The sequence below is a fragment of the Lipotes vexillifer genome, unplaced genomic scaffold (genome assembly GCF_000442215.2).
Source record: "Lipotes vexillifer unplaced genomic scaffold, Lipotes_vexillifer_v1.1 scaffold460, whole genome shotgun sequence".
NCBI lineage: Eukaryota > Metazoa > Chordata > Mammalia > Artiodactyla > Lipotidae > Lipotes > Lipotes vexillifer.
In genome coordinates this window covers 738,287-747,157 of record NW_006780282.1, presented here as the reverse complement: position 1 = coordinate 747,157, position 8,871 = coordinate 738,287, and the positions used below count along the sequence as shown (strand labels likewise).

Genomic DNA, 8,871 nt, shown 5'->3' with positions numbered 1-8,871 from the left:
AGCAGACTCTTCTACAAAGTGACTGTACAAATTTGCACACCAATTCAGCAACATATGAAAATTCTAATAGCTCTATATCCTCTATAAGACTTCTTAAACGTTGGTCAAATTTGTAAGTGTGTAGAGTTATCATATTATAGTTTTAATCTGCATTTCCAAAAATATTAATAAGATTGAGAACTTTTTAATCATCTATAAGAAGTTAAGTTGCAAGTTCAATGGGACTAAATATATTAAACATGTTTAAAATTCTTGAGCTGCCCAGAAAGAGATAAAAGTACTAACTCACATATGAAAATTCAAGAAGCATACTGTAATTTGTACATATAGTAAAAGCACATACAATTACTTGGCTGCTAGAAGAAAACTAGAATAATAAAAATAATCAATTCAAAATAAGTTAAGAAAGGTGAGAAAAAGGAATACAGCACAGGTGGGAAAAATTCATAAAATTGTACAATGGCAAATTTAGATATTAAATACCAATTATTCTGCTAACTATAAAATTCTATATATTCTAATTAAAATGCAAACATGTTAATAAAAATTTATTAACAATTAATAAAAAATAGTTTCCACAAGACATAAAATGCATGGATTTAAAATTTGAGAATAAAAAGATAGAAAAACATATACCATGTATAAACTAACCAAATGAAAGCTGAAATAGCTATATTAGTATCAGTGAACAGTGTACTAATATAAAGTCCTAAAAATAAATTTTATTAATATAAAAATTTAATTCATCAAATATATGTAATATCCATAAATTTGTATGCAGCTAATAGCAAAGCCTGAAAACATATAAAGTAACAAAATAGAACTTAAAAAAATGGCATAAATAATTCCACAATTACACAAGATATTTTTAACCCATGTTTCTCAATAATTGAAAGGATAACCAGACAAATAGTAGTAAACATATAAAAGATTTGAAAAGTACTATTAACAAACTTCATCTAACCAACATAACATAGAACACTACTGGTAACAACTACAGAACAAAATTTTTTGCAGAACAGAAATTCTTGCCAAACAAAATTCTCAAGTGAACATTAAATATTGATCAGATCTGAGCACATCCCTCATCAAAACCAAGTATCAATAAAAACTAAAGTACTGAAATCATCTTGAATATGTTCTCTGGCCAAGTGCAAAGTTAGATAACTTTTAATTCCTCATAAGTTTGGATATTAAGAAATGCACTTCTAAATAATCAACTGGGTCAAAGGAAACATGACAAGAAAGAATTAGGAAATAATTTAAATCACATTTTACCATTTTCCAATGTATGCAGGTGTGTGAAAAAAGATAGGGTATTAGAGTAAAAAAATTAAAACAACCATAATAAATATGTTTGGACCTTTAGGGAATTAAAAAAATAATATTATATTCAACAATACTACTACATAAATAAATTTTAAAAATTATTTCATGGATATGATGATGATTCAGTTAAATAGGAAAATATTCTTATTATTAGAGGAACATAGCTTTAATTTTTTTCAGAGAGTACTATCATAAAATTTAAAATTATTTTTAAATAGTTCAGAAAATAATAGAACTACCTACTGATGAGAAAGAGGACAAATAAGACAAAAAGTTAACAATTTGTAAAAGGATACCTCTACTTCTTATATTATTCTTTTAGTTTGCCTCCATCTTCAAAACTTTTTTTTTAAGATTTTCTTTTTAATGTGGACCATTTTTAAAGTCTTTATTGAAGTTGTTACAATATTGCTTCTGTTTTATGTTTTGGTTTTTTGACCTTGAAGCATGTGGGATCTTAGCTTCCCAACCAGGGATCATACCTGCACCCCCTGCATTGGAAGGCAAAGTCTTAACCACTGTCCAGGGAAGTTCCCACAATTTTTCAAGTAAAATTTTTGTGAAATTTTTGAGGGATAAAGCTCAGGCTGTGGTCAGAGGCAAATTTATAACCTTCAAATAGAACTAGTGATGAAGAATAAAATGTAAAAATCTCAAGAATCTAACCAAGAAGTTAGAGGAAGAAAAGCAAATTATACATAAGACACAAGCAGAGATGAGTAACTTAGAAAACAAATATCCAAGAGAGGGTATAAACAAAGTCAAAATATGATTCTCTGAAGAGATTAATAAAACTGAAAAACCTCTGACAATATAAATAATATAAATGTAAAATGTAAATGTAAAACATAAAAAAACACTTTAGGAATAAAAAAGGTATAACTGTACATTCTACAAAAATTAAAAACTAATTATTAAGGATAATTACAGATATTAATTCTACAGATATTAAAAAGTAATACTGTTATGGACTGAACTGTGTCCCCCAAACTTAGCAGGTATAGTCAAGTTAAGATGATGTTATTAGGAAGAGACCTAATAGAGTATGACTGGTGTCTAATATAAAGGGGAAGTTTGGACATAGAGACAGACATTCACAGAGGGAAAATAATGTGAAGAAACAGAGAGAATGCCACTTACAAGGAAAAACTGAGCTACCAGAAGCTACTAGAGAGGCATGAAACAGATTTTTTTCTTACAGCCTTCAGGAGAAGCCAATCGTAATAATGCCTTGATTTCAGACTCCTAGCATCCAGAACTGAGACAATAAATTTCTAAGACACCAAGTTTGCAGTACTTTGTTATAGCATCCCTAGAAAACTAATACAGGTTGTATAAACATATTTCGCCAATAAATTTAAAATGTTGATAAAGTTGACAAATTCCAAGAAAGAAACAATAAAAATTAAAACAAAAATAAATATAAAATCAGAATAGTTTAATAATTTTAAGGAAGTGAAACCCAAAAATAAAACCTTCTCACAGAGACATTTCAAGGCTTAATCAGTAGATGGATTCAGTAATAAATCCCAGGAAATATTTCTGGAAAAAAATTATACAAATTTTTGGTTTTCAAATGTGATATGCTTTTTGCTCTCTAATATATTGATATTGTGAATTACATCATTTGTTTTTCAAATGTATATCAGGCTTGAATTATCAGGATATATCCCTCTTTGTCATGATATATTATCTTTTTATATATTGTGGGGTTTGATTTGCTAATATTGTGCAAAGGATTTTTTACATCTAAGTTTGTGAGGGACATTGTTCTATTAATCTTTCTTTGTAATGTCTTTATTTGGTATGGGTTTTGGTCTGATAAAAATGAACTGCAAAATGTTTTCTCTCTTCCTTTTCTTGGAAAAGTTAATGTAGAAACAGTAATATTTCTTTTTTGAATGTTAATTAGAATTTTCCAGTGAAGCCATTTGGTCCTGGAGATTTATTTCTTGAAAAACTTTATTTATTAATTTGGTTTCTTTAATAGACATAGAATAATTCACATTATTTAATCTTGAGGAAGGTTGGTTAGTTGGTGTCTTTTAAGGAATTTGTCCATTTCATCTAAATTGCTTAATTTATGAGCATAAAGTTGACTGTAATATTTTCTTATCTTTTTAACATCTGTAGGATCTATAATAATATCCTTTTTTCATTTCTCATTTAATCATTTGTGCCTTCTCTTTTTTTCATGGTTACTCTTTCTAGAATTTTATTAATTTTTAAAATTTTCAAAGAACCAGCTTTTGGTTTTTTTAAAATATCTTTTTTTTTCTGTCTTCAATTTCATTGATTTTTATTTTGTTATTTCTTTCCTTCAGCTTGCTTTAGGATTAATTTTTACCTTCTTTCTTCTCACTCTCCAAAATGGTGGCCCCATCTTCCTTTCATGCGCTACTGTAGGTAAGTCAAGACTCAAAGAACATCTTCTAAGAACCTGTATTTTCTTATACATCAGGGTAGTTGCCTGCCTAAGACCTCAGTTTTCTGATGGGTTCTAAAGTAATGACTTTGTAGATTATCTGGAGTGATGATGCTCTTTCCAGCTTTCTACAACCTGAGAAAAAGTTAGAAACTCTTTTAAAAAGTATTGTTCTCACTCCTTTTCAAATTAGATAATTTCTATTCATCTATCTTCAGGTTCACTGACACTTTTCTTTGTTACCTCTATTCTCCTGTTAAGTTCATCCAGGGAATTCTAAAAATTTTAAATATTATTATATTTTTAAATTCTGAAATGTCCATTTCTTTCTTCTTTATAATTTCTACTTTTCAGCTGAGATTTCCTATCCTTTAATTTATCACAAGCACATGCCATATTAAGCACAGTTAATTTATATTCTTTTATGATAATTCCACCATTTGGGATATCACAGTTGATTTTCTTCTCCTTTGAGAATAATACCATTTTCCTGGTTCTTCTTTTGTTAATTAATTTGGAATTTATCCTGGACATTGTGAAAATTGTGTGGTGGAGAATCTTGATATAGTTATATTCTTCTGACAAGCTTTGATCTATTTTTTAGCAAGCAATTACCTTGATTAGGCTCCTATTGCAATCTCTATCTCCCTTGAAACAGGTAGCAACTCAATTTTAAGTATAATTTTTTTTTTTTTACTTTTTAGCCAGGATGCCTGCACGTGCTATTTTTAGACCAGGTAGACACTTAGGTAGTGATTGTACACAGAAAGAACACAGGGTTCTCCTTCTATACTCTCTCCTTTCCAGGACACTCTTCTCATTCTCCAGCACAGGCAATGCGCTTTTTATTACAAGTTCAGCTGTCTTTCTCTGTGCTGTGAATGTGGCCCACCCTCAGGCCATATCCACAAAAATGGACTAACCTATATGTCAGGACTTTTCTTCAAGTCTCAACTTCCCTCCAAAATCTGCCTTTTTTGTTCACTCTGGAGCCCGCAGAGTGGTTGGTTTTTTGTATTAGTCCAGAGTTGCTTCATATCATGTTGGAACAATTAGAATGTTAGAGGTTTACTCTGCCAAATGGTAAGAGAACTCCACAAATTCTCTTTTTAATGCAATCTTCTATTTAGCCCATTAATGCATTCTAAAATTTGATGATAATCTCTTTCATTTCCAAATCTTTTGTTGCTTTTTCTTGTTATTCTTGTTGTTCTTGTTATTCTTTTATGATTGGGCTGATAATTTTTGATGGTTTCTTATTCCTTTTTATGTTTATTGTTTATGGTTTTTAAATCTATATTTTATTTCTTGAAGCAATTTTAAAACAATTATTTTATATTTTGTATTAAGTAATTCCAATATCAAGAGTTCTTAGAAATATACATATGCTGTTTTGTTAATTTTGTTCACTCTTACTCATAGGGGCTTTATTCCTTGTACATTTGGTTAACTTTATTATGTGCTCATATTAGACTTTTTAAAGGGAGATTATTTGCATTTGTTTCTGTCACATGTCTTCCAGTTTCATAAACTCAGGGCCACTTCAGTTTTTCAGCTTAGGATTCTCTGGACCTTGAAATTAGAGTAAATTTAATTTACAATTAATGTGAGGAAGTCCTATGGTTACAAATTCTCAGAGTTTTTTATTTTCCCATTCTGAATCTGCCTAAAATAAACAAGTTATCTTGTCATTTTCCTTTGCTGGCAGGTTAGATTTTCTATCACCCTTTCATTGGCATTACAGCCATTTGAGAGTTCTTGCTTTATATGTGGGTCTCGATTCCAACTCGTCACTTTGTAAGAGTCCCAGACATTGTATTAATTTCACCAAAGAGTCTATAAAAATCAAGTCTAGTTCTTAGCAAAAGTAAATGTCCCAAAGCAGCCACAGATTCTGTGTCCTTACTACTTCGGTTATGTTTCTCAACTTTTTAATCTCAGCTATCAATTTTATAGCCTATTTGCATTCATTTTTCTGCACCTAAATGTTTTATGATGAGAGTGTTTTTCAGAATATCTAGTCACCCACCATATTGGTAGAAAAAGAAATTCTATACTTGGCTGCCGGTGCTGGAACCGCCACTGGAACCGGCTTGGCTTGCGATCTCCGCTGAGGAGCGGGAGGTTGGGCCGCAGTTAGAGCTGCGTCGGCTCCCGGTGCCTGGCCCTTCGGCGGCATGGCGTGCGGGGAGACGTGGAAGCGGCCCATGGAGTTCGAGGCGGCGCTGCTGAGCCCTGGCTCTCCGAAGCGGCGGCGCTGCGCCCCTCTGCCGGCCGCACTCCGGGCCTCAGGCCCCCGGACGCCGAGCCGCCGCCGCTGCTTCAGGCGCAGACCCCACCGCCGACTCTGCAGCAGCCCGCCCCGCCCGGCAGCGAGCGGCGCCTTCCAACCGCGGGGCAAATTTCTCAGAACACAGAACAAGAATATAGTCGTTATCAGCGGTGGAGACGTTTAGAAGTTGTTCTTAATCAGAGTGACGCTTATACTTCGCAAAGTCAGCCTCACTCAGCGCTCACAGCACCTAGTTCTCCAGGTTCATCTTGGATGAAGAAGGACCAGCCCACCTTTACCCTCCGACAAGTTGGAATAATATGTGAGCGTCATCTTAAAAGATGATGAAGATAAAATTCGGGATGAGTATGAGCAAATCCTCAATACCAAACCAGCGGAACAATATGACTCTTTTGTGAAATTCACACATGATCAGATTATGCGACGATATGGGACAAGGCCAACAAGCTACGTGTCCTGAATCTTCCTTGCATACCTGGGTACCAGGTTTGACCTCAAGAGATGGCTGCTGTACACTTTTTGCAACTAGTTTGATATCACATTTCAGCTCCAACTTTGCATCCTGAGAACACTCAAATGTTTCTGCAGGTCCATTTTATACAACTTGAAAGACCTTAATTAAAACTTTCCAGTTGCCACAAGCATATCTTTCTTTTCTGCTCATCCAAAAAACAGCTGTGCCCTACTGTGATAGATTTTCCAAACAAAAATACCTGGAGCAGCAGTTTAGCAAAATATGCTCTCAGTGGCACTCAACAAATGGAGTTTCCCCAAGTACAGTTCTGTAAGAAGTGTGTGTGAGAGTGTGTGTATGTGTGTGTATGTGTATTTTGTTATTTGTATTGTGCACATTTTTTTGATTTTGGGGATTCTGGCTGTGAATTTGATGCACGACAATTATGGTTAAAAACATTTCCTTGGTCTACAGACGATCATTAATGTTTTGTGACCATGTAAGTTGTAAGAGTGGATTGTTTTATGTGTAGGTATTATTGTTAAATACAGGGACTGTTTCCAGGCACAGAATATGAGTCATAAGTTAGGATGGACATTAGATGTGATTATGACGACATAGCAAAGGTCTGTGGTCCTAGGTCTACAAATGCGTGGTGAGGAATTAGAACAAACCTGAGACAGGCCGTTTGACACATGACTCTGCCTAGCTGTGTCAGAACATTACTTTGACTCCAAGCCTTAAAATACCCACATGGAGTCTGTGCTCACCTCATTCACACAAGGAGCTCCCTGGACACTGAACCTCTATGAAGGAAAAGAGTCTCCTCTGGAGCAGGGGCATCAGGCTTTGCTTGGGAGCATGACAAAGGCGAGCACGGGGCTGGGCCACGCCCCGGAGGCACTGCTACTTAGGAGGTGCCACTTCACCTTTGTATCAGTTATTAAAAATACAATTTGGATCCTTTGGTCAGGTTCCCCCAGATTCTTTTAAGAGATGTCCATGTTCAATTGCTTGAGCTTTGTTTGGGCAACCCCCTGCCCGAAGTTGCTTACAGACTGTTCTTCACCTTATTTCCAAGGCTGAGGAACAGAAAGTAGCCTCTGTTTTGAGCAGGTGGAAGTTAAGCACACATTTATTTTTTACTGTGACTTGCTCAAGACCATGTTTTACAAAATGCCTTGTTTCCTTTATTATTTTTTCTGGAAAGTTCTATTAAAATTGTTTTAGTCTGAATACAGAATAGTTTTTTAAATTAAGGCTTATTTTGAAAAAACAGTTTAATTCAAATGTATGCCAGTACCTTCCAAAGTAAGGTAATATTCAGAGACAGCTGTCCTGATCAGATAGCATAGAGAAGTTTCTGGAATATTCACATTCGAAGACTCTTTATTAATGAATATCTTTGACTTAAATCTAGCCAAAAACTGGAACATTATTCTTTGTACATTTTCATTACATAGTGTTAACAACCTTAGTTGCAAACAAATAAAATACTTAAGCTATTTTTTAAAAAAAAGAAATTCTATACTTAAAAGAATTCATGATTCTCTGCCTACTCTTTCAATTTAGTATTTTCCTTATTCCCTTTAAATTAATAGAAAATATTGCGAAACTAGACAAATTGGTCTTACTACAAACTCTTGCTAACTCATCAATGATTTATTCATATCCACCTGATTGCCTTTTCTACTTTCCTTAAGTTCCCTATTCCTTTCAGCAAATACTCTAGTCTATTATTGTCTGAGGCCATTCAGTATTAATTGTTTATTCTTCCAATTTTCCTGTCTCAAGATATCTATACTTTGACACATTCTCTTTTCTTTACCTTCACTCTACAAGATTGACACTTGTGCCCTACTTTCACCCTCCCTATCATCTTCATAACCATTATGCTTTAAAGAGTATTTTCAGCATGCTTTTGAATATTCAATATTTCCAAGGTATCTCACTACACAATATAATCTTCTTTTAAATTAATTAATTAATTTATTTATTTATTTACTTTTGGCTGTGTTGGGTCTTTGTTGCTGTGCGTGGGCTTTCTCTAGTGGTGGCGAGCAGGGGGGCTACTCTTTGTTGTGGTGTGCGGGCTTCTCCTGTTGCAGAGCACGGGCTCTAGGCACGCGGGCTTCAGTAGTTGTGGCGCGCAGGCTCTGTAGTTGTGGCTTGTGGGCTCTAGAGCACAGGCTCAGTAGTTGTGGTGCACGGGCTTAGTTGCTCTGTGGCGTGTGGGATCTTCCTGGACCAGGGCTCGAGCCCGTGTCCTCTGCATTGGCAGGTGGATTCTTAACCACTGCACCACCAGGGAAGTCCTACAATATAGTCTTCACTCTTCTAAATCTCTTCTTCAACTTATTACCCCTTCAA

General features: G+C 34.5%; 1 pseudogene; it reads left to right on the top strand.

The window, feature by feature from the left end:
* Positions 1–5,931: 5,931 nt before the first annotated feature.
* On the top strand, positions 5,932–6,507 carry LOC103076706 (akirin-1 pseudogene; annotated as a pseudogene).
* Positions 6,508–8,871: the final 2,364 nt, after the last annotated feature.